Genomic DNA, 22,432 nt, shown 5'->3' on the forward strand with positions numbered 1-22,432 from the left:
TGGATGTATTAATACTTGATAGGCGCCTTGTTTCATCACTTGAAATCAAACCTGCTTGTGCAGCTGAATTTTGACAAACAAAAGGAGTTACTAAAAAGAGAATAAAACAAAACATTGTAACTGATGTCGATAAAGACCCTCCTGCTTTTCTACAACAGCTTTGTTCCTAAATATAAACTACTCTATAGGGAATTATTTATTTGAATGCAAGTATTTAAGCTACAATACGTATGCATGGTTTACATTTTTAGACCGCCATGTCTCATGTTATATAGACAGTATTCCTGGAAAACATTTCAGCTGTGGGCCAGACGACAGGAATAGAGGCAGGATGCAGGGTGCCGCTTTATCTAACCTTTACAGTGGGAAGGCATCTCTCGCAGGCACAGGATTTAGTCAAGGGGGTGGGAGGAAAGGCAAAATGAACAGCAAAACTAACAGAGAGAACAAACAAGGCAGAAACATTAAGAATTAATGGAGAAAAGAGGGAGCGCAAAAGCGATGCGGTAGAGCAACAAGAATGAATACAAGGCAGAGAGATTTAAGACACAAATGCTACAGCATAAGGATCACTGATAAAGACACAGATTCATTGAGGATCGGAGAGAGTAGAGAGCGGGGGAATGTCGAGCAGAGAGAAAAAGTGAGAGGTGAGAGGACATAGATGAGATGTGAAGGATAGAATGAAAGCAGGCAATGTGGAACGAGAGTAAAACAGAGAGAAGAGAGCAGTCCGATAGCTGGGAAGTGATAAGGAGGCAGTAGACAGTGCAGTCAGGCATGGCTCAGAGGCCAGGAATTGGTAGTAAACATTTAGTGAGGCAGAGATGAGAGTCCGAGAGACTTTTGAACAGTAGATTGTCTCCTCTCTCTCCTTTTTGAGCTGCGCACTGAGCTGCCCTCTGCCTTTTTAGGGAGTCATCTGCCAAATTGGATCGATAAGTAATTAACACTTTGGCTCTTTGCTGGCAAGTTCTCTTCCCTCCCCTCTCTGTTCCTCGGGCTCTCTACACTGCGCTGCAGACACAGGCAAACACACTTGCTCACACAACGTACAAATACACACAAACACACAGGGGTGAGATATTCACCCATGCACAAATTCACACACTTTACTTCTTGAGCCTCTACTGTGCTCATGGGGGTTGTGAGTACAGGCAGTATGGGTATTGATCCCTGTTGTCGTGGAAAAAGGCTCTCTGTTCCATCCAAATACCCACTGACTCAGTCTCTCTCCCTCAGTGGCGTGCCGTCAGGACAAGCAAGGCAAAGCCGTGCTTGACCACTTACAGCTAAGAATAGACATCAATGAGAATGATACCGAAGTGGAAGCGATACCTCTCCTCATATCTCAGAGCAAACGTTCTGTCCCATAAAAAAAATCTGATATTGCCTGTTTGCATTCAACTTGTTATTTACTGCCCTCCTGTGACCACAGTAGGCTATCGTCTCTGGAAGCTAGCTTGACTACCGGTCGCTGAATGTGTAATTTCTGTCATTGTCGTGGGTGTGACTGTGTCCCATTGCCAAAGGCTGGGGTGACAAGCTATAGTTAGCTACAGATAAGTGTGCTTGTCTGTAGCTAGCTATTATAAACATGCGCAGATGTATGTTGAAACTACTCATGCAGTAGAAAATTACTTGAACAGCCTTTTCTTCCTAAGAAATGTATGATGATAATATTTTCTATTTACAGTTAACCATGTAACATAATACCCAAGCCTTTTAATTCTGTTCAGCTTTTTAGTTATCGTAATTAATGTATGGTAAATAATTTTACAATCCACTGAAGATTACCATAAAAGTGACTTTTTAGATGTTTATCCTCTATACTGCATATTTGATATGTTTAGTGTCCTTCCAAAGGAATAATCATGATACTTGTTCAGCCAGGAAGGAGTGCAGAAAGGTGAAGATGTCCAGGGAGAGAGCAGCAAGATGCAGGGGAGACACTTTCAGCACAGGCCGTGAATTTAAGAGATATTGAGATCTGGTTTGATTTTCCTGTGTCATCTCAAGACAGTGGTTTGGTGTTGTTGGTGTTGGAAGGGGTGTAAAATTCGCTGCACACCACTGCTCTCCCTGCTCTCCATCTCTCCTGAGACACAAACATATACAGTACAACACACCCGGGAAGTGACACTTCTATCCCCCCTGAGTGGGGCACTCTCAGGATCAAGTGGCAGCCATGTGCCAAAGCTTTGAATAAATCTATACCAAGACAGTAAAGTGAGGCAGTGGGGTATCTGTTATGTAGAGTGGGTATAGAGACAGGTAAAGAAATATAGTAACGGGGAGAAGATGCAAAGAAGAAAGCTGAGTGAGAGAGAGAGAGAGAGAGAGAGAGAGAGAGAGAGAATGGCAGCAATATGCAGCATGACACAGACAAAGAAAGTATAGGCAGAAAGACATGGGAGGGAGAGATAACAACAGCCCAGGGCCAAGTAAAGGATTAATGTGTGAGGATTCGGTGCAGCGCTCCATCATCAATCCTATTGGCTAATCAGATGTATGGCTGAATTATTGATAAGTGAACTTCATCAATAATTGCAGTTATGCTGCTTTTGGGCCACAGACCGTAGAGGAGGAGGGAATCAGAGCTAGTGGCTTAGCAAGAGCAAACATACAGTCATCACAGACATGCACACACGCTGAAACAGAAGGACAGAAAAACGTAGAAATAAAAGACCCTAAAGTAATTAAATTCATGAATGAGCTCATACTTTCTGAAACATGGAGGGCAGGTGTAAAAACAGTAATGTACACATTGAGAACACACAATCAAGGTTCATGCTGAATTCATGTTGAACTCATTTGCCCCTTTCACCTCATCCTCAGGTCTGAAAGCTCTTATCAGCTATGATGCCAGCGTCCGCCAGTGTATTGTACACTTTATGATTCTTACCTTGACAGACAATGCCAGTTGTACAAAATCTTTTCTCCCTTTGTAAGTCTATATGTAAGGCTTCATTTCAAAACAGTATATCATTTTGAAAACCTGCTGCTATATGCAAAATAAACATTTTCTTTCATTGACAGGATTAATCACTTTAAATAAGTACAATGGGCTGATTCCTAGCATAAAATATATTTCATGCTATCAGTGTCTATGGGAGGTTGGATGCCATTTTGTTCTTATAAATGGTGTATTTACTCATTTTGGAATAAAATTCTTACATTCTTTGGCTTTTAGAAATACCTGAACAAATGTTAAGACTTAAACACACTAAGATTTAAGGGAATAACATCCTCAAAAACTATGATAAATGTTGACCTCCTTGTGAAGCCCAGTCAATGTCATTCCTGAATTCCGAAGGACACAGGAAAACAAGAAGCGGAGAAAAAAAAAGTTTACAGTTTAAAAAAGTTTTAAAGTTTTACATGCCCTTCTTTGTAATGTCGAAACCATAAAATATATATCATGTTCAACATTTATCATGTTCCACAGCTAGATAAATCCAAATTCAGCCTTGTGATTTGTCATTGAAATAGTACAAAGTAAAATAGAGATGTTTCTTCAAATGCAGCAGTTCTCCAGTGAACTACAAGTATTACAATATGTACAGTATACTCTGCCCCTGAGGCTGTACTTAGGCACAGATGTGCTTTGAGCTGAATGCTAACATCAGCATTTCAAAATGCTCACAATGACAATGCTAAAATGCAGGCTTTTAGCAGGGAAATGTTTAGCATAGTCACAGTCTTTGCTTCCCACATTAGCCTGCTATCATTTGTAAATTACCACTAAATGCAAAGTAAAGCAGAGGCTGATATGAATATTGTTAGTTTTGCGGGTATTTGGTCAACACCCAAAGTATTGGAAAATAGAGAGGGTATCAACAGCGTTTCTTACAGTTCATCCTGAGGCGTCATGAATGTATTTACCACATTCCATCAGAAGTTGCTGACAAAAATGCTAACCAGGGAAAGTATGGGGATCCCCAAAGTCAATGGGATTCATCCTCTGGGGACCATGATATACACTTTAAGGTTTTCTGGTTCTCTGGGGATCTGCACCAAATTTAATGGCAATCCGGCCAAAAGCTGTCAAGACGTGGCGCGAGAAAAAAGTTAATAGATCACTTAAGTAATGCGGATTCATCCTCTTTGGACCATGAATTTCTGCCCAAAATTTCACCAAAATCCGTAATAGGTATTAATAGATATTTATGTTGACTGACATTGCCATCCCTTGAGGACTACTGTTAGTGTGGATGAAAAAATCTTCACCGTCAGACTACCTATGCTTATTTTCTTAAGTGGCATATAATCATCCGGTACTATCAGAACTTTATATAAGTAATAAATGAGCTTTTCTTCCAAAACACCTCCAAATGTGGTCATTTGGACCTACTGATATTGTGCAAATTATTTTCACAGAACAATATACCTCAACAATATGGTTACTAGTTTTCTTTTTTAGCTGTCAAATACAAATTATCATAATTTTCTTTACATATCAAGTATCTAAAGGGATTGCAATGGTCTCCCCTAATGTCTCCAAGTGCTCATATTATTCTAATTGTAACAACAAATGAACTTGAATAAATGCCCAGAGAGGCAAATTAAATAATTACATGGTAGATGCTTGCCTGTTTATTGTAAACAAAGAGCACGGTAATATAAACACTATGTAAAAATTGCATCAATTAAAAAAAGCACAGATAGCAATAATGTTGGATATTAAGTGTGAAATGGGATCCAAGCAATCAGTAAACATGCCCACTCCCCTGCTGCTGAATCAACACTAGTAGTGCTGTGTGAAACTGCCACTGCTCGCTCACTAATGCTTTAAGTCTGTTCATAAAACAGATCCTCTGTTGCTTTGTATGATGCATTTTATTTAAAAGCTAGGAGTGACTTATACCTTCATTATCCTGGTTATAAAGCTTAATTTGTGAATATTATATGTATTCCAGCGACATGGTTCAAGCCTTGATTTGTTTTCATTGAAAAAAGAATGGTTTTACACGGTTGTGCAGATTTGGTTTTGGGTTATTACTTAACAAAAAAATAATATTTTTTGACCGCATATGAGCCAACCCTGTCTCCTAAAAGTTATTTTTCTATACAACTAAACTGCAACAGCAAACATGTTTTAAGGTAACTGTGATCAGACTATGTTTTCTATTAAAATAAGGATATTATGTTGTTCATGTATTTAGTAATTTGCATATACGTTGATACTGAACATATTTGTGTTCAGCCAGAATATCTGATTTTGCAGTACAATATCCACTTTGAGCGACTATGCATAATTAAACTTTTTTAATGGTTATGTTTAGGCGCTCACAGCATTTGGTTAAGGTTAGCGTAGAGATTGTGGTCTGGTTTAATACAAAAGAAAAAAAGAAAGTTGATTTCAGACACATTTTCATTTACCCAAAACTACAATTTTGTCTATACATAACCACAGACAGCACTCTGGATGTGAACCCAGTCTCTGGAGTGACAGATGTGCACTTTGTTTTACCAGCCATCTACCCCAATTGCCTCCCAGCGATTTTGTTGCCGTTAATAAATGTAGTGCTAGTTGCTTCTGAACACAGTCTAACCAGCAATTATGTTTCCTACAAAACATATTTGCTACTGCAGCTTAGTTGTACAGAAACAATTAGCAATTGTTGCAACAATTTTGTACAGTTAAAGAAAAGTTTATTTTATGTGTTACACTTTAAGTGGTTGTATTGCATAATCATTATGACAACCTCACTTGAAAACGTGCCACCTTCTCTAACTCAACACTCTACAGTTAAGTCCATATTTCAGTTATCTGATTTTTTTATTAACCTTTTTCTCTTCTTCCACTGGTTCCTGTAATGTCTTTCTTTCTGGCTTAAACACTTCCGTGTTGAAAAAGGTCCAGTGTGTTCAAAACACTGCGGGGCAGATTCTAATGAGGACTCATGAATTTCAGCACATTACTCCGGCCTGGGCCTCCCTGCACTGGTATTCAATTCATGCTAGGGCTGCTTATATATTACACGTTCTTGCTGCACCATACTTAATGAACCTTATGACCCCCTACATTTCTTCACGTGCTTTAAGATCTCAGCAGGCGAACGTCATCATTATCTCAAGAAGTAAGACAGTAAATCCTGAGGAAACAGAGCCTAGAAGGGATGTCATAATACCAGAAATTTGGTAGTCAGTGTAACACAATTTAAATTCCACAATTTTTAATACCAAATTCGACACTATGGCACACACACCTCAATATAGTCAGTGTGTAAGCAGTAGTTTAAACTGACTAACATGGTGACACCAATAGTGTGAAAACATTCATTTAAAAAGTCAGTGTTATACTAATGATGGTAGCCTACTAAAGTTACGAGCTATCGCTACATTAGCAAACAAAATAACCTTAGCCTTTGTGAACATTGTGTGTGAGCGTTGCTACAACAGATGCCTGCTTTTGTAATTCACAAGCAATAACAGTAATATTTCAGGATATGAACATTTTGACGACAAATAAAGTTAAATTAAAGTAAACAACAGAAACTCACTCATTCACTGTGTATAGTTCCAGCATTCTTGTTTTTGGTTGTCTATACCTTGTCCTTCATGTTCAGCCTTAAATGCAATGACTCTTGCTGTGGTTTGTCCACAACATGTTGCTGCATCAGCACTTCCCGCCACCATTCCACATTTTGTTTGGATTCTTACTGTGTTTCCTTCCTATTATTATTCCATTTGCATTTGATGTCAGACTAGAACACTTTTAGGATTATTATGCTGTCCTCGTCAGTCCAAGAAGAATCACATCGCCAGTATCTACATCATCTGTGGTAGCTTCAGTGGGTCTACAGTTCTGTAGAAAAACTTGACATCAACTTGGTGCCGAGTGTCGGTTCTTGTGACATCCCGAGAGCTTAGTCCTCCGGTGTCATTTATCTTTGGAATTAGCTCATAGTTGCTGTTAGGGAAACTCAATCTCTTGTGGTGTTTTGGTCAGGAACTTAAAACGTATAATGCATGACCTTCAGACCTTGTTTACCTGGAGTGCAAGTCAAGTGCAATGCAATGCATCAAACATAACTAGGGATTACTGGTTTTAACTTTAAATTCACTTATGCATTTTCAAAACAGTGGTTTACTTAGTTTGGGCTGAATTTCACATGACAACACATAATTCTTGTATTCTGTGGCCACAGCAGAACACTTACAAAAAAACTATAAAGATCCCTATGATGAAGCATCATAGCACAACATTAATCCTCACCAATGTTTTATGTTTGCCTAAAGTACAAAAACTATTTCATAACTTGTTTTTCCCAGTTGGCCAAGCTAAAAAGATGGAACCAGATAAGTGCAACTTTGTGCTTCACTTTGAATGCCTCATGCATCAAGGACACACTTGTCTGGCATTAGAAATGTCAAACATGAATCTTTTTGACATTATGATGGAGGAAGATTTAGAGGGACGTTGGGTGCTGTGTCCAAAACAGTTGGCACCCAGACCTTGTCCATCACATCAGGTTAAAGGTATTTTAACACTGTCCTGTTGTGCTCCTTGCTGTTTAGACTACATTTTCTGAAGAAATTCCACAACCCTTTAAGGTAGTAGTTATTTAACATTATGAGGGTGCATTGGGATTTTTCGGCTACTGCAATTGAAGTTCAAACCGGTGGCAAACCATAGGATAAAACCCTAAAGAAATAAGACAAGTAAGCAATATTTATCTGTACACTGCCTTTAATGCATAGCTGCTCTCTGAAGATGGTGGTATGAAGTATGAATAGAGGTTCAACTAACAAGCCCTGGTCAGAGGATATAGATGACCCGATGGTGATATAGAGCTGAATAAAGTGAGTAACATAAGGCAGAGCATCACAACGCAGACATCTAACAGTAATTAATAAATCTTTGACATAATTGTCAAATTTCAGGGCCTGGTCAAAAGTATCACCTACATAACTGAGATTTCACTTAACTGAAGATGAAAGAGACCCAATGCATTCCATCACCTTTGACAAGAGGTTGAATATCCATCTAAACAACATTTGTGTTGAGCTGCAAGAAGTGACTGGCCTTCCAATCCTGGATGGAATTTGTAAAACCACCAGTTTATCGACTTGTTGAGGCTAGGATAACACATATTGCTCAATATCACCTGCATAGCGGTGATAGTATTTGCCTTCAAGATTATTGACGATGTCATCTGGAGAACCAAATCTAATGCAAACAAAACAGGGCTCAGAACACAACCCTGGGGGAACTACAACAAAGAGCAGCAGATGCCAAAGGGTTTGATTCCTTGCTCTAACTATAGTCGGCTTGGATTCACCGTTGTTGCTGTTCACTATAACCATGTAATGCCAGTCATTTACTGGAGCAGCGGCCCAAGCAAAGGTTAGGCTGACGAGAATCTGTGGCAGTAAGTTTCCACTTTGAGAGCCCCCCTCAGCTTCATCTGAACTCCAGCCCTTTTCTCTCAGATTATATCAGAACGTATTGGTAGTGCAGTCACCAGCTGGAGACACTAGTGACTGGCTTAAGAGAAACAGGAAATGAGAAACAAAACCCCACAGATTTGGATCACAGCGTTAAACTACAGACAGTCGTTCATACACCCAGGCAGCAATTCCTTCATTGACAGGAGATCTAGCAATGCAACATTACAGTCCAACACAGGCACCACGACCTTAGACCATTCTGTCATTATGATGAGATGGTACCAGTGCCAGATACAAAACTCTTACTTCTGAATGTGCAGAAAGTTTGTTTGTGTGGGTGGTTACACTGCTCTATTATGTGACGATTCTTCATCTGTTGTGAAGGCTTTAATCTCACAAGACTGAAAATTTTAAAGCTCCAGCTTCACTGGAATAGCCGAAGATGCAAAAAAAACAAAAAAAACAAAAAAAGAACAAAAAATAAATCAGCTTCAGGTAGTGTCAATAAAGTGGCTTTAACATGGGCCACCTTGCTAAAGATTTTCTGAGGTGATAACTTTACTTTATTTGTCTATCCTAAGAAGAAGATCTGCCAACTAGTCCCCTGGGTGAAGAGGACCATATGTTGTCTGTAACAACGAATGAATACTGATTCTGACACCAGCCTGACAATGCAATTTCTGATGGAGATTAGGCAGCTGCAGAGTCACTGTCATAAATACTAACAAGCACTCTCATAATTAGGACACACCTCTACAATAAAAGAGATTGTGGAATATACTTAAGTTTAAAGTGGCAATAATCAATATTTTTATAATAGCTATTGATAAAATGACTAAAGTGTCGTCGTGACGAACCCACAGGGAATTACACGCTTGACTTGGTTCACCCTCACAGCTCTCATCCATGTCATTTCCAGCTGTAACATACCCACTTTATGCTACCTAAAGTTAGCGACTAGCCAGAAGATGTAGTGGACAAGCTAAAGACAGATATAAAAGTAGAGTGAATATTCTATTCACACTCATCAGGGTCATAGTGAAAGTCAAAAGAACAGCTACTGTGGTCTTAATAATTTGTAACCAGTGTGTGATTGCATATTTGTGGTGTTGGTAGGTGTTGCCTTAGTTTGCTGAACAGAAAAGCCCATTTTAACATACTGATTTTCCACATCATCTGCAAAATGGCACACCATTGCTAGGACACCGGAGATCAGTACAATATATAAGAGACAAACACAACACACACACACACACACACACTCAAATTCACTGCCTTTACCCTTCATGTGCAATTTACAACCATGTCAGTTTTGAATGGATCGTCTGGCTATGGGATTTGGATGGATTTGAGGACTGAGACACAAGTAGAAAAAGGGGTTTCTATCTGAAAGTCAAAGAAATGAAAAGTAGAATCCATACAGTTTTGAATGAATACGAAATTCATATATATGTATACTTATGTATTCTATTTCCATAAAGAGTGTGCACTTTGCCAACGCCTGAAGAAGTGTTTTAGTTGCACAGCATACAAAGTCATACTTCCCCAACAGCAAGCAGTTCAACCTCCAGAAACTCTATTGCAGAGACAAGACTGTGCAGTTGATTGACTCCCTTTTCACTATTTACTTTTCTTGTCTGAGTTCTGTGACTCCAGCTTAACTTTCTGACCCTCAACTAAAACCTCTATATCCCAGTCTTCTGAATCTTATATCCAACGACTGTCTCATTCTCTCTCTCTCTGTCTCTCTCTCTGTCTCTCTCTCTGTCTCTCTCTCTCCAGATGGAAGTTGAAATGAATCTAAATTAATGAATATCATTACAGCCTCTTAAATAGCTGCGCTGTATTACTAACCCTTCTCGGCTTTATCTCCCTCCGCACATGGGTCCCAGACAACCAAACCTTTCTGGAAGATACAGATAGAAAGGGCTAACTACTGTTTTATTTTTTTCCTCCAAATGGAAGGAAATACTCACTCTGTCTTTCAGCAGGGGAGCGAGGCATGCCATAATGAGTTTTGTGCTTAACGATGGCAGTCTAATGCCTGCCGACATGTTTTTACTGCCGATATCAGTGTCCTACAGTCTGTTCACTTTTAGGCAACATGAGCCACCCAATGAATAACATTCTACATTGTTTTAAAATGGGCTTGATATTGTGTGTTTGTGTTTTTCTCCCCCCTCCCCCTTCGGAGACGGTTAAATTATGAATTAAATGTCCTTTCATTTAAGATTTATTTGCCACTTGTTTTTCTGTAGAGTATCAAGCAGCCATGTGTTCTCCTTCTTCTTCTTCTTCTTCATCTTCAAAAAACACCCTTCTAAATAACTTTGCAAACTGGCCTGCTAAAATTGGAGTCCTGAAGATTTTCCAGAAAGTTAATGAGTGCCTACGTGATTACATCTTTTTATTTGAGCATTAAACAATGAGTAATATCTCATGTTTTCAACAAGTACTAGAAATTAAAAACACCAACTTTGTATTTGTTCACATTATACAGTAGTAAGTAGATGACTTATGACAACTTGGGGGTTATCAGCAAGCATTTTTTAGAAAAATGTTTTAATCTGGAGTAAGTCATTTATGCTTTTGCCAACTCTGGGTGTTTCAGTATGGAGGCCATAAAGTGACTGAAATGACATAATTCAAAATCTGCAATTCTTGTATTAGTTACCTGTAAGGTTCAGAATTGATTTCAAGTTTTTACAATGTAAAAAAAAACAGAATGAGAAAAAAATCAGCGAGATCTTGCCTTGAGGTTTACTGGAGGCATTTTACTCATGTGAGCTGGCATACAACCTCGGATACTCTAGCTGTGACCTTCCTGATCATTTCATTTCAAATCCTTCCGACAGAGACCGGGCTTTTGCCTTCAGTGGCTTGAGGCCTTCAAATGCTCCTTCTGAGGAGCTCATGGCCAACAAAATCAATAGCATTATTTAAAATTTTGTAACCACTGGTCTGCTGCTTATTTTTGGTTGGTTTAGAAAGATGTCTTTTATCCTGCTGTTTAACTGCAATTTTACTACCCTCGATCCTTATCCCTCTATATTGTGGTGCCTCTTTGATTTAAATGTTTTATTAAGCTGGCTCTTCTGCTGTGGGCATAGCAGGATTGTGGAAATATACATGTGTACATTTCTTTTTTATGTATTTTTTTATCAGGGATGAATGAGAGATGCTTATATTCACATTAATACTGTAGGTAAAAACTGAAAATATTTAAGAAATGCTATAAATATGCAGTGTCATTCTGAAATGCTCAAACTGCTTACGGGGAAAATAAATGAAATTCATGTTTAAAAGTCAATATTTGAGAGACAGTGTTAAGATAATTTTACATTTTGGAAAAAGTAAAGTGTAAAATTTGAAGACAAACTTTACCCTCTCGGTTCAATTTCCTTTTTTTCTTTCGCTTACTGTTTTATTTGAATTCAAATGTCACAGCTGTCATGTCTCCTGACAACCATAACAGGCAATGTAATGTGCCACATAATTTTAAAGGGAATTAAACATGCAAATTGAAGTCATCAAAAAAAAAAAAAGAAAAAAAAAAAAGAAAATATGCAATATACATGTCTTAAGTGTATTGGATATGCCAATATCCTGTTGCACAGTTTCTGTTTCATTACCATGTAACTGAATGAAGAATGAGTGAGATGGGAGCATCTTTGTTTTAGCCTGTGATGGAGTGGCAACCTGCTGGAGGTGTTTCCCCTCCTTTTGCCAAACGCATGCTGTAATTGCTTCATAGCAACAAATGAAAGCAGATAAATGAATTAATGAATAGAAATTGAGGAATTATTCTCACAGTGGTAATTTGGCCTCAGCAAATGCTCGGGTTTCAAATCAGATCAGAAGAAAATGGTATTGGTACACACAAACACAGACACACACTTGACAGAGAATTAACAGCCAGCGTTGACGCTGTTCACAGTGTTTCTAAATTTCCTCACAGGGAGTTCAACTGGTGACAGAGATCTGTGTCGGGATATTGGAGTGTAAATCAGCACTTCATTATTCATGTGTCCCCGTTCCGAGCGGTGTCCCTGCGATGTGATCTCCTTAAAGTCTGATTTTTATTTACACATTTCATGTTGGAACACCTAAAGAAACATTTTGTTTTTCTGTTTTTCAATTAAGTCTTCTTTAACCTTTAGGCCACATCTGCCCATCTAATTTTATCATTGCAATCAGATTAATTTTTTGGACTTGGACCCTATGTAAGATAAGAAACGCAGAAATTGGGATGTAGTACTAATATGAATGTTTTGATACAAACTAATGTCAACATACGGTAGCTTATATATTCCTCAGTCAATGGGACATAATGATGTCTTGTGTCTTGAATTATCCAGGTTCTGTTACATAATCGTTGACTGATATAGCAAGCTTGAACTTTAGATTTTTCTCTGCTTTTATCAAAAGCGCATGAATAATTGGCCTTCCGCAGTATGTGTGTTTTCGTGTGTGTGTATGTGTGTGTGTGATTATGTGTTTTTCGTCCTTGCACCTGATCAATGGCCCCTGCCTGTGCATCAGCTGTCTTGTAATTACACCACTGTCTGCGACATCTGAGTGTTTAAAAGATCAAACACGTCTCAATCCTCTCACAAGGCGCAGATCTAAGAAGAGTCAGTTGTCGCTGTAAAAGGTCACTTGTTGTGTGCTGATGCCACACGGTAGTTATTTATTTATTTTTTTCCCCTGTTTTTTTCCTCCACTCTGTGTCTTACTTTTGTGCATAGAGAATGAGCCGCTAAAATGTCACTGGCATTCAGAAGTGATAATTGAGCAGAAGCCAGCAGGTGAAACAGGTCGAGGAGGTGAGACTAGCGCGGAAGCAAGTAAACAAGGAGAAGGAGAAGCATCAAATGTGGCTCGAAAGGGAAGTGTAACGGCATAGAGGTATAACATAACCCTGGCTTTGACACAGGTGGAAGTAATTAAATGCGTGAAACTTGATAAAATTCATTTATTTACCTTTAAACTTTATTCAGTCAGTAACAGTTTGCTGTTTGTGGCACAGGTATAGATTTAATCAGACGGACTGTTTAGCAATCAGTTCAATGTATGTCTGTTGATCACAGAAAACACAACACTATACAAAGCAGAATTTCAGAACACCACACACACACACACACACCACCATGCCCACACATTCACTCCACAACTGCAGCGTCTCCCCTTCCCACACTCTCATATATTCCACTTCTTCCCACGTGGAAATGAGATATTACAGCGAAATTGCACGAGTTACACGAACAAACAAAATATCGTGTTCAGCCACAACATGACTCAACACTACATTGATCTGTTCTCATTGCTTTGGTCTATGAATAACCCTTCTATACTGTATCTTGCTCATGTAATTCCGAGGCAGCTGCACAATGAGTAAATGACTAACTTTGAACAAGGGACTTGATCTCATTTCGGATCGGGGCAGTGATGAGGATAAGAATACTGAACCTACAGAAAGAGCAGGAAACAACCTAAAACTTATAATGATTCTAGAATGACTCATAGAGGCAATTTCTGATCTCGCACTTCATAACCATTCTCTGACCTCCGCCTCTGCTCCCGTCATTATACAGCCACTAGAGGGCTTTGTCGCTTCAACATAAACATGTCATTTTGGGACGGTTGAAACGACTGATGTTGTTATTCTTGGGAGGAATCACGCCTGTAGATGTTTTACTGTAACATATACGCAGATGCATTGACTCCAGTACATAAAGGCTGTAATATTGGAAAGAAGCTGAATTTCTTGCAAGTGAGAATCCATCTCGCCAGGACCTACTGGCAGCCATCGGGAGTCACTCGTCTGCTGACATGCCAACTAGCTGTCAAAGCTCCTCACACTGCGGCTTGTTGTTGTGTCGTGTTTGCTCTTTAGAGCTTACGTCATATGATAGACAAATGGCTCATCCAGTCACCTGCCAAGTCTTTTTTTTTTTTGAAAGCACCTTCCCTTATCCAGTTTCCATTAAAGCCTTCCCAGATGGGTCTGTGTAACAAACCATCTTTAGCATCCGGTCATAAAGGCAGTGCAGAGGACAAAGTGCATAGGATGATACGGATAAACATAAAGCTAAATAGAAATACTCAGCTGAGCCAATGCAAGCACAAGTTATACATACAGATGTTATAAAAAGACAAAAGCTTAATTGATGTTTGTACTGTATGTACAAGGTTGTGGTACACTGTAGTGTAAGAGTGCATGGTAGGTCACATCTTGCTGAAATAAATACTGTATGACTATTAAATTATATGTGGTTTAATTGGCATAAATTAACCCACTAAGGTGTGTATAATCTACATTATTGCACTGTTTATATAGCAATTTGCATGTACAGTAATGACAATTTTGTGCCTAATTGCAGCTGACCATGTTTAACTACAACCAGTAATGAAGATTCCATGTACAAAATGAACATTCATCAGAATGTAATGTTTTCTTCTTCAGTAAAACAGTATGGTCACTTTTGACCATAAAGAAAGTGGAAAAGCTGCTCCCTTGTTTTTGTCCATCAATAATGCGTGATGTTAAGATAATAAAGCACTTGATCAGTTCATCTCAGAACATAAGGATAAATGCAGCGTGTGTGTGTGTGTGTGTGTGTGTGTGTGTGTGTGTGTGTGTGTGTGTGTGTGTGTGTGTGTGTGTCTCTGTGTGTGTGTGTCTGTGTGTGTGTGTGTGTGGTCTCCTTATGTCACAGGTATCTTGAAATCTTCAAATCTACTTTTGGCAGTTGGCCTAGTTCATGTCAGATTGTCTATTTTTCAACTTTCCTTTATTCACTTCTCCACACACACATTCCATCTTATTTATCTTCCCCTGTTATTTCCTGCACTCCTTTCCTGTTCTTTCTTCAGTCAATAATAAGTGGAACAGAAATTTGGTTAGTGGCATGAGGCTTGATGTAATCCAATAACGGGAAAACACCCACATAGCCTTCTGTGCGGTTCACACACATAGACACACACACACACACACACACACACAGACACACACACACACACAAACACATGTATACACAAAACACTTTCACTTTAGACCTCACTTGTACTTTTCCAGGATACAACTCTGACTTAGGTCCTAGAGGCAGTGAATTTGCGTCACACTGGCTAGTGCAGCGAGTGTCTACGAAGTCTGCAATCTCCAAGAATCAAACGCAGCATCCACAGGCGAACAGGCTAACAAGCACTGAGCCTACTGTCTGACTTTGGTACATGAAGGAATTCGTCGAGCCCCAAAGCTTGGTCCTTCATTTTGAGCCACTAACTTTAGCACCCAGACGAAGAAGCCCATCAAGCTCCCCACAAATTACCGATGATCTCTCAACACCTCACAGGCAGGCTATCTCTAGACACTAGCTAGGTGTCTGCGCACAGAGCTGCCTCTGGTCCCCACGTAACTCAGACAGGTGCGTGGCCATAAATGAGTTAGTTTGAATAGAGTGATAAAAGACATTCAGATGTAAGATTAACTTAAGTCGAAACCAAGTGATTTTATATCTGTGAAAGTTCTCGTTCATCCAGGTCATCTTTATCCAAGAAAAGTTGAATTGGTTGTAGACCTGGCTGTAGATACTTAAAGACTTTTCAACTCCTATCTTCAGTTCTGACTGACTGGTCAGGAGACCCAGGTATTTCACCTCTGTGGAGTTGTAATCAAGGCCATTGATGTTGCGTGCTTCGTTAGTGCTCCTGGCTGTTAACGACCGTCATTAGAGTCATTGGAATTGCCTGAGGCTGAGTGTAAACAACCATTGCTTACTTTAGGGGTTTTTTGGGGGCAGCAGTGGTGGACTGTATAGTGACTGTGTGAGAGGTTTAAGGGGGTTTAGAATTGCCATTGCAAAATGTGGCAATCTGAGGGGCCATCTTTTCCCAGACTTTTGCCTGGTCTGCCTCTCCTGACGGTGCGCCCCCGGGGAAAAAAAATGTCAGATCATATTTTACTAAATATGTATGATCTTCCTCAGTTCTTTAAACTATATGAACGCAACCACAAACACTTCAATGCATGAATGAACGCGAAACACACTATTGTCACTGTTTTTACACTGTTCTATCAAATAAAGGGTGTCAACTGGAGCAAAACTCAAGCGTTGGGCGAGCAGAATGGGGGATAGGAAGGTGAAAACTGGGATACGATTTATCATACTTCTCCAGCATTTGTTCGAATTTCTGAAAAAACCTTCCGTGACTCTGAGGACGCTCCTGATGAACCCAGAAATCAGTTTTAACACTCAAAGAGCTCTCTAGTACTGCGTGACCCACACAAAAAGATGAGTCATATGGAGGACAACTGAGCAGCAATGAGATGAGATCAGAGCAAGCTGTTCACTTACAATGTAGGATTATTTTCCTGGAAAGTCATTCATCACTCTATGATCTGTTTACGAAGCACATCTGCTCAGCTGACTATTTATAGGGAACGATGCGTGGTGGAACATTATCACAGACACACATGCACAGGTAAGCCAGCCAAGCCTCTGATAAATTGGTGTACTTCCAGAGATTATGTCTGTATCATTTTGGAGAGGTAGTTGCAGAATTATGGTCAGCTGTTATTGCTAATGGTGTAACAAGGCTGCTTTCCCTGTAGAGAACCACTGTATAGTCAATACATTTATTTACATGGATATTATTTATGGTTGCAGCATCTGAATTGATTGACTGACTCAAAATTTAGCATTTTTAGTCTGCAGTATTAACTAAATGTGTTAGACCATTGCCAAACAATTTTTTAAAGCATGCTGTTTTGTGTCATGATTGATGTCCTACTCTCCTGGCATTCCTTGCAGCAAAAACAGAAGGAGCTTCAGGGTGAGGACTGGAACTTCTGGGGCGTTGTGGTGCTCTCACTCTCACTGTGGCAAAAGCTAATTGTTGATGTCAATAAGAAAACCAAAACATGCATAAGTATAATGCACAAAATAGAATATTGAGGGACCCGACCATACATATGAAGCGCTTACGGTTGTATTTGCAAATTAAACCAAAGCGATTACTACACAGTCACACTGCGTACTGTACATTTAATGAGATGTCTGTTTTTGCATAAATACATTTTCTCAAAACCTCTCAGTCTCACTATAAGGCACTGTATTATTAGCATCACAAAACTGCACTTGTTTTCTCAGTAGTAGCTTACCTCTGCTGTTACTGACAAATAGCTGTGGGTATATGGAGATAGGAACAGTGGGAATGTGTGAGAGAAAGAAAGACAGCGACATAGCATAGCAGACAGGTGGGGGGTGGGGGGTTGGGCAGATGAGAGACACAAGGCAAGGAGAGAGGACACCAGGATGAGAGAGAAAAGTGGAAGTAACAGTGAGAGAGAAAGAAAGAAATACAGAGGGCCAGAGGGAGAGGGTAAGCGGGAAACCCAATCTGTGAGTTGATGGGGCTCCTCAGCACAGAGGCAAAATCAATTTGACTGGTGCTGCTTCTGCTCTGAATGAGAGGGAAGGATGATGGAGTGAGAGAGGGAAGAAAGGAGAGCAGATGGAGAACAGGATGGCTGGACAAGGATGAAGCTGTGGAGTCAATAAGAGTGTGGCAGGAAAAAAAGAGAGAAAATGGATAGAGGGAGTTAGGAGGAGAGGAGGGAGAGGTCAGGGTGGGGGCAGCAGCCAGGGAGAATGTAGTGGTAACGGATGGACAATATAACACACGCCGCCAACTGATGTTTACTTGTGGACATAGAGGGTAAGTTTGAAATATAAAGTCAATAAAACAAAAGGGAATGGGGAAATATGCCCTACGTAATGCAGTGTGTACCTATCAGGTGCCGACAAATGCTGGGGGATGAGAGAAAACGCACGTCGAAGCGGGTTTAAAGTGACAGTTCCGTGGGCTATCAAATTGGAATGAGCTACAACACAAAATATGTAGTCCACTCCGTTTCTCTTGGTTCCACATATGAATTTTAAATAAAAGCAAAGTTACTTAAATCCAATGAAATGCAATTCTGAGCTCTAAGCCACTTAATATATTACACTGTTCAGTCTCAGAAGAACTACTGTTTAACGTGAAAAATGTCACTTGTACACTTACTCTGCTGACTTGAATGTAAATGTATGGGCTGTGTGCTGATGGAAGTAGAATTTAAATACTCTGTGAAACCGGTGATGGTGCAATAGAGTTTGTTTTTACACCTTATCAATGGCAGTAAACAATCTCATTGCCTTTTCTAACAGTGAGGAAATAATACAGCTGACCACTATTATACTTTTTACCCTCTCTGCCTCAAACACAATAGATTTACTGGTGTAGCACTCCAGCTAATTAGCCGCATAGCTAATTAGCTAATTGCTGAAAGTGGGACAATGATGACCCTCATTTTGCTATCAACAGGTACTAGCATGGCTGGCATACAGCCATTCTCCACATACTGGCCTTGGCTTTGCCTGTGTAGCATTGTGATCAATGTGACTTTTTAATACCGTAGGTGGATTTGCAAAAGTGACAGGAATGTTTCCATGGGCACAGGACGGGTGCTGCCCCACTATTATTTTAGGCTGGCTGCCCAGTGGTGTGTGATCTCTGGGTGAGTTGTATTTAATAGCTCATGATATAAAGGTGTAACAGTATAACTAGAAGTGTAGTGTGTGTTTTTTTTTATGAGTGTCTTTCTAAGAAACGAGGGAAGGAAGTGATAAGAAAATACGGAACATTTTGAGTGAAGACAGGCCCGTAGGCTTTGACACTGTCACCCAGGGAATGTTGGTAGAGGAAATCCTGTCTGAAAACATGAAATACAGAGCAGCAAACCTCTGGAATAATGAATTACTGTGCCAGCCATGCTCTTTATTTGTGCAGAGCAGCAAGAACTGAGAGGAACCAGAGTCTTCATACTCATATTGCTTTATTTGTTTCTTTTGCAGTGTTTCTTTGTGCATTCTCTCTCTCTCTCTCTCTCTCTCTCTCTCTCTCTCTCTAGATTTCACTTGAAAAATGGATCAGAGGACCAGATTGGGATCAGCTACTTAATGTAACAGGAAAAAGAGCGAGACCGATAAGGTGAGGGAGGTGGCTTGGCCGTAGTACTTTCAAGGATCTGCACACCTGCACACCTCTTCACACAAACACAAACGGACTTCCTATTGTTTATATTATATATATTATCAACAATATGTAACCAACTTGAACCATGTCAATGGAAGCCATAAGAGAAAAAGGCTCTGTACCTATCCTGTTTTAGTGCCCCAGTGTTTCTTACATAATCTACTGAGGTGAAACATGAAGGCGAAAGGAAAAGAAATGATAGTATGTAAAATGTGAATGTAAATATCGATGTAATAGCTTTGTTAAGATCTACCAAATATAACATGGTCTTTTACACTGACTAGCTGCATCCATTTTTGTGTGTGTGTGTATGCGTGTGTGTGCGTGTGTGTCAATGTGTTCCCTCAGCAACCCTATCCTTATTGTATCATGAAGGCTGCTACCTCCAGAATGGAACTCCTTATTTTCTCATTGCTGCTGACAGCCTCAGCCAAGAGGCTGCTATTTTTAAAAAAAGGAGTGGGTGACTGTGCGAGCTAATAAACGAGCGCACACACACACACACACACACACACACACATTAGCATACACAGAAACATGCAAGCAAACGCTGATTTGCATAAAATCAGAGATACATGTTCACCCAACGTCAGTCGTGCAACAACAGGGACGTTCACAAAAGCACCTTTGACACTCGTATACTCACACACCTTTATGCAACAAAGAGCCACCCACATGCAGATACACACATGAACGTACACTCACAGTGCATGGAAAACTGCATCTCTATTTCTATTCTATTTTGAGTTCTCCTCTTGGATTGAATAACTGATCTCCTTTTATTTAAAGCTGTCTATGAATAGTGTTACCATCTGACACCAGCGTACAGCTAGAAATCATTCCTGAGCTAATGTAGTGGAAGATGTTACCACATCTGTTCTTGCACATTAAGGGGCGGAGAGGCGGACAGAAAGACAAGAGAGTGAGAGAGAGAGAGAGAGAGGCAGGGAAGGAGTGAGAGATTGCAGAGCTTTAAGTGGAACTCCAACAACGCTTCTCGTCTTTCTTTCTTCTACTTCCACATATCATATTTGTTCCTCCTCCCTCGTTCTCTGTGTTTTCGTCTCTTTGTTTATTCATGTTCTCCCCTCCCTGTTGGTCGTCCTCCCTTAGTCTCTCAGCTTCTCTACAGCCACTGTATTTGATATGATTATCTCTCAGGTACAGAGTGGTCTAAAGCAGTGACACAAATCTCTGCCCCGTGTCAGGTTCCATCCTGTATTTCTTTCTCTCCCTTTTGTCCAACTCATGCCATTCTCCTGTTCTCCTTCTCAATCCTATGATAGATACTATGGCTATAGATTGTCTATTGGGACAGCGTTGTAGCATAATTAGAGTCTCCCACTGACATCAGTCTAACGTATGGCTATTGACCAGTAGGGTCAAATGCATAAGTTATTGTGTTGCTGAATACCTCATTTATATCCCACCTCTAAACGCAGAGCAATTAAGCAGATTAAGGCTGCAGAGTTTTCACTAGAGCTAATGACTACCTCAGGGCTGCAGAATGAAGGACGTGTTTTTTGAGCAAACTGCTTCCAAATTATTTATCTAAAATAATAGATTTGTAAAGGTTTGTGATTATGAATATCAAAGTTACACATGCTGATGTTTCATCAAAGTGCGGGACTACAGCCATGGACACACCTTTCAACTTATGCCAATATGTTGATTCAAAAGAGAAAGATTGTAGGTTTGGCTTCAGAAGTCGAGTGACAGAATAAAGTAGTTGATTTTTCAACCCCGCCCCGACACCTACACTCACCCACACGCAAAAGGAATGCTTCATGAAATATCGTTTATATGCATTCATAACAGAAGAAAGAAGAAACTGGCCACTGCGATGTTCTAGCAGCAGTATAATGAAACGTCACATTCCTATCCTCACTACAATGGTAAATGGTAACTGGACTTGCACTTATATAGCGCTTTTCTTGTCTTACTGACCCCTCAAAGCAATTTACAATTCTTGCCACATTTACCCATTCACTGCATTCAGATTTTAATGAGTAAATCAAAAATGGTTTTCAAAAAATAGTGGAAATTACACTGTTGTAAAAGAGCACACAAATGTAGGATCTATTCACCATTATCCACGTAAATATGTGAATAAATAAACGCTCCAGAAATCTTCTGTTTGCTTCGTGCATCTAAAAACATACTGCCACCGTTTAAACGCAAGTATCACTTTCCCTTAGGTCTTCATCTCCCACTTACCAAATTGTATTAACTTTAAATCCGGGAGGAATGATAAAGTAAATTGACACACTCCTGCATGGCACTTCACTATGGAAGCTGTATACTGAAAATGCACTTCATGTACTGTATATATTCAATTAAATTAAATAATATTTATTAGTTATCATAATAACATAATATGACAGTAAAATATTGCTCTCTTGGTACACTCTGTGACATTGAGACAGTGTATGAGTCATGAGTAATATGTTGTGTTTCTGTGCTCCCTGTCTAGCTCCCCTTTCTTTTTTCTGGAGTGACATTGAAGCAGGCCGCTTATCCCTTGATCACCGCCACTTTCATTTGTCTCAATTAGCTACGACAGCTTTTGCTTTTCTCATGTCCACTTCAATTAGCTGGTTTCACAACGTTGCACGTGCGTCTGTGTCAAAGACAGCGTGTGCGCGCGTGTGTTTGTGTGTTAGCATGTGAACGTGAGGGAGAAAAAGGGAGGGAAAAGAGAACAGCTTTTTGACAAGCCTCTTTTCCTAACTAACAGAGCTTCTGTACACTCTGATTGACACACATGCACAGAAACAAGGGTACACACAGAACACATGCACAATGCCAAGGAGAGTCTGTGTCGAGAGGTTAACTAGTGGCCCCCGGGAGTCAAACACCTGTCGTTGTCGCGACTTTCCACAGCTGCTCATGTATATAAGTGAGAATGTTGTCGACCTGTAATTAGAGAAAGGGGAGTGGTGGTGGTGGGGGTGGG

This window comes from Seriola lalandi, unplaced genomic scaffold (genome assembly GCF_002814215.2).
Source record: "Seriola lalandi dorsalis isolate HSWRI2012SDOR001 ecotype SW California unplaced genomic scaffold, Sedor1 jcf7180002054048, whole genome shotgun sequence".
Classification (NCBI taxonomy): Eukaryota; Metazoa; Chordata; class Actinopteri; order Carangiformes; family Carangidae; genus Seriola; species Seriola lalandi.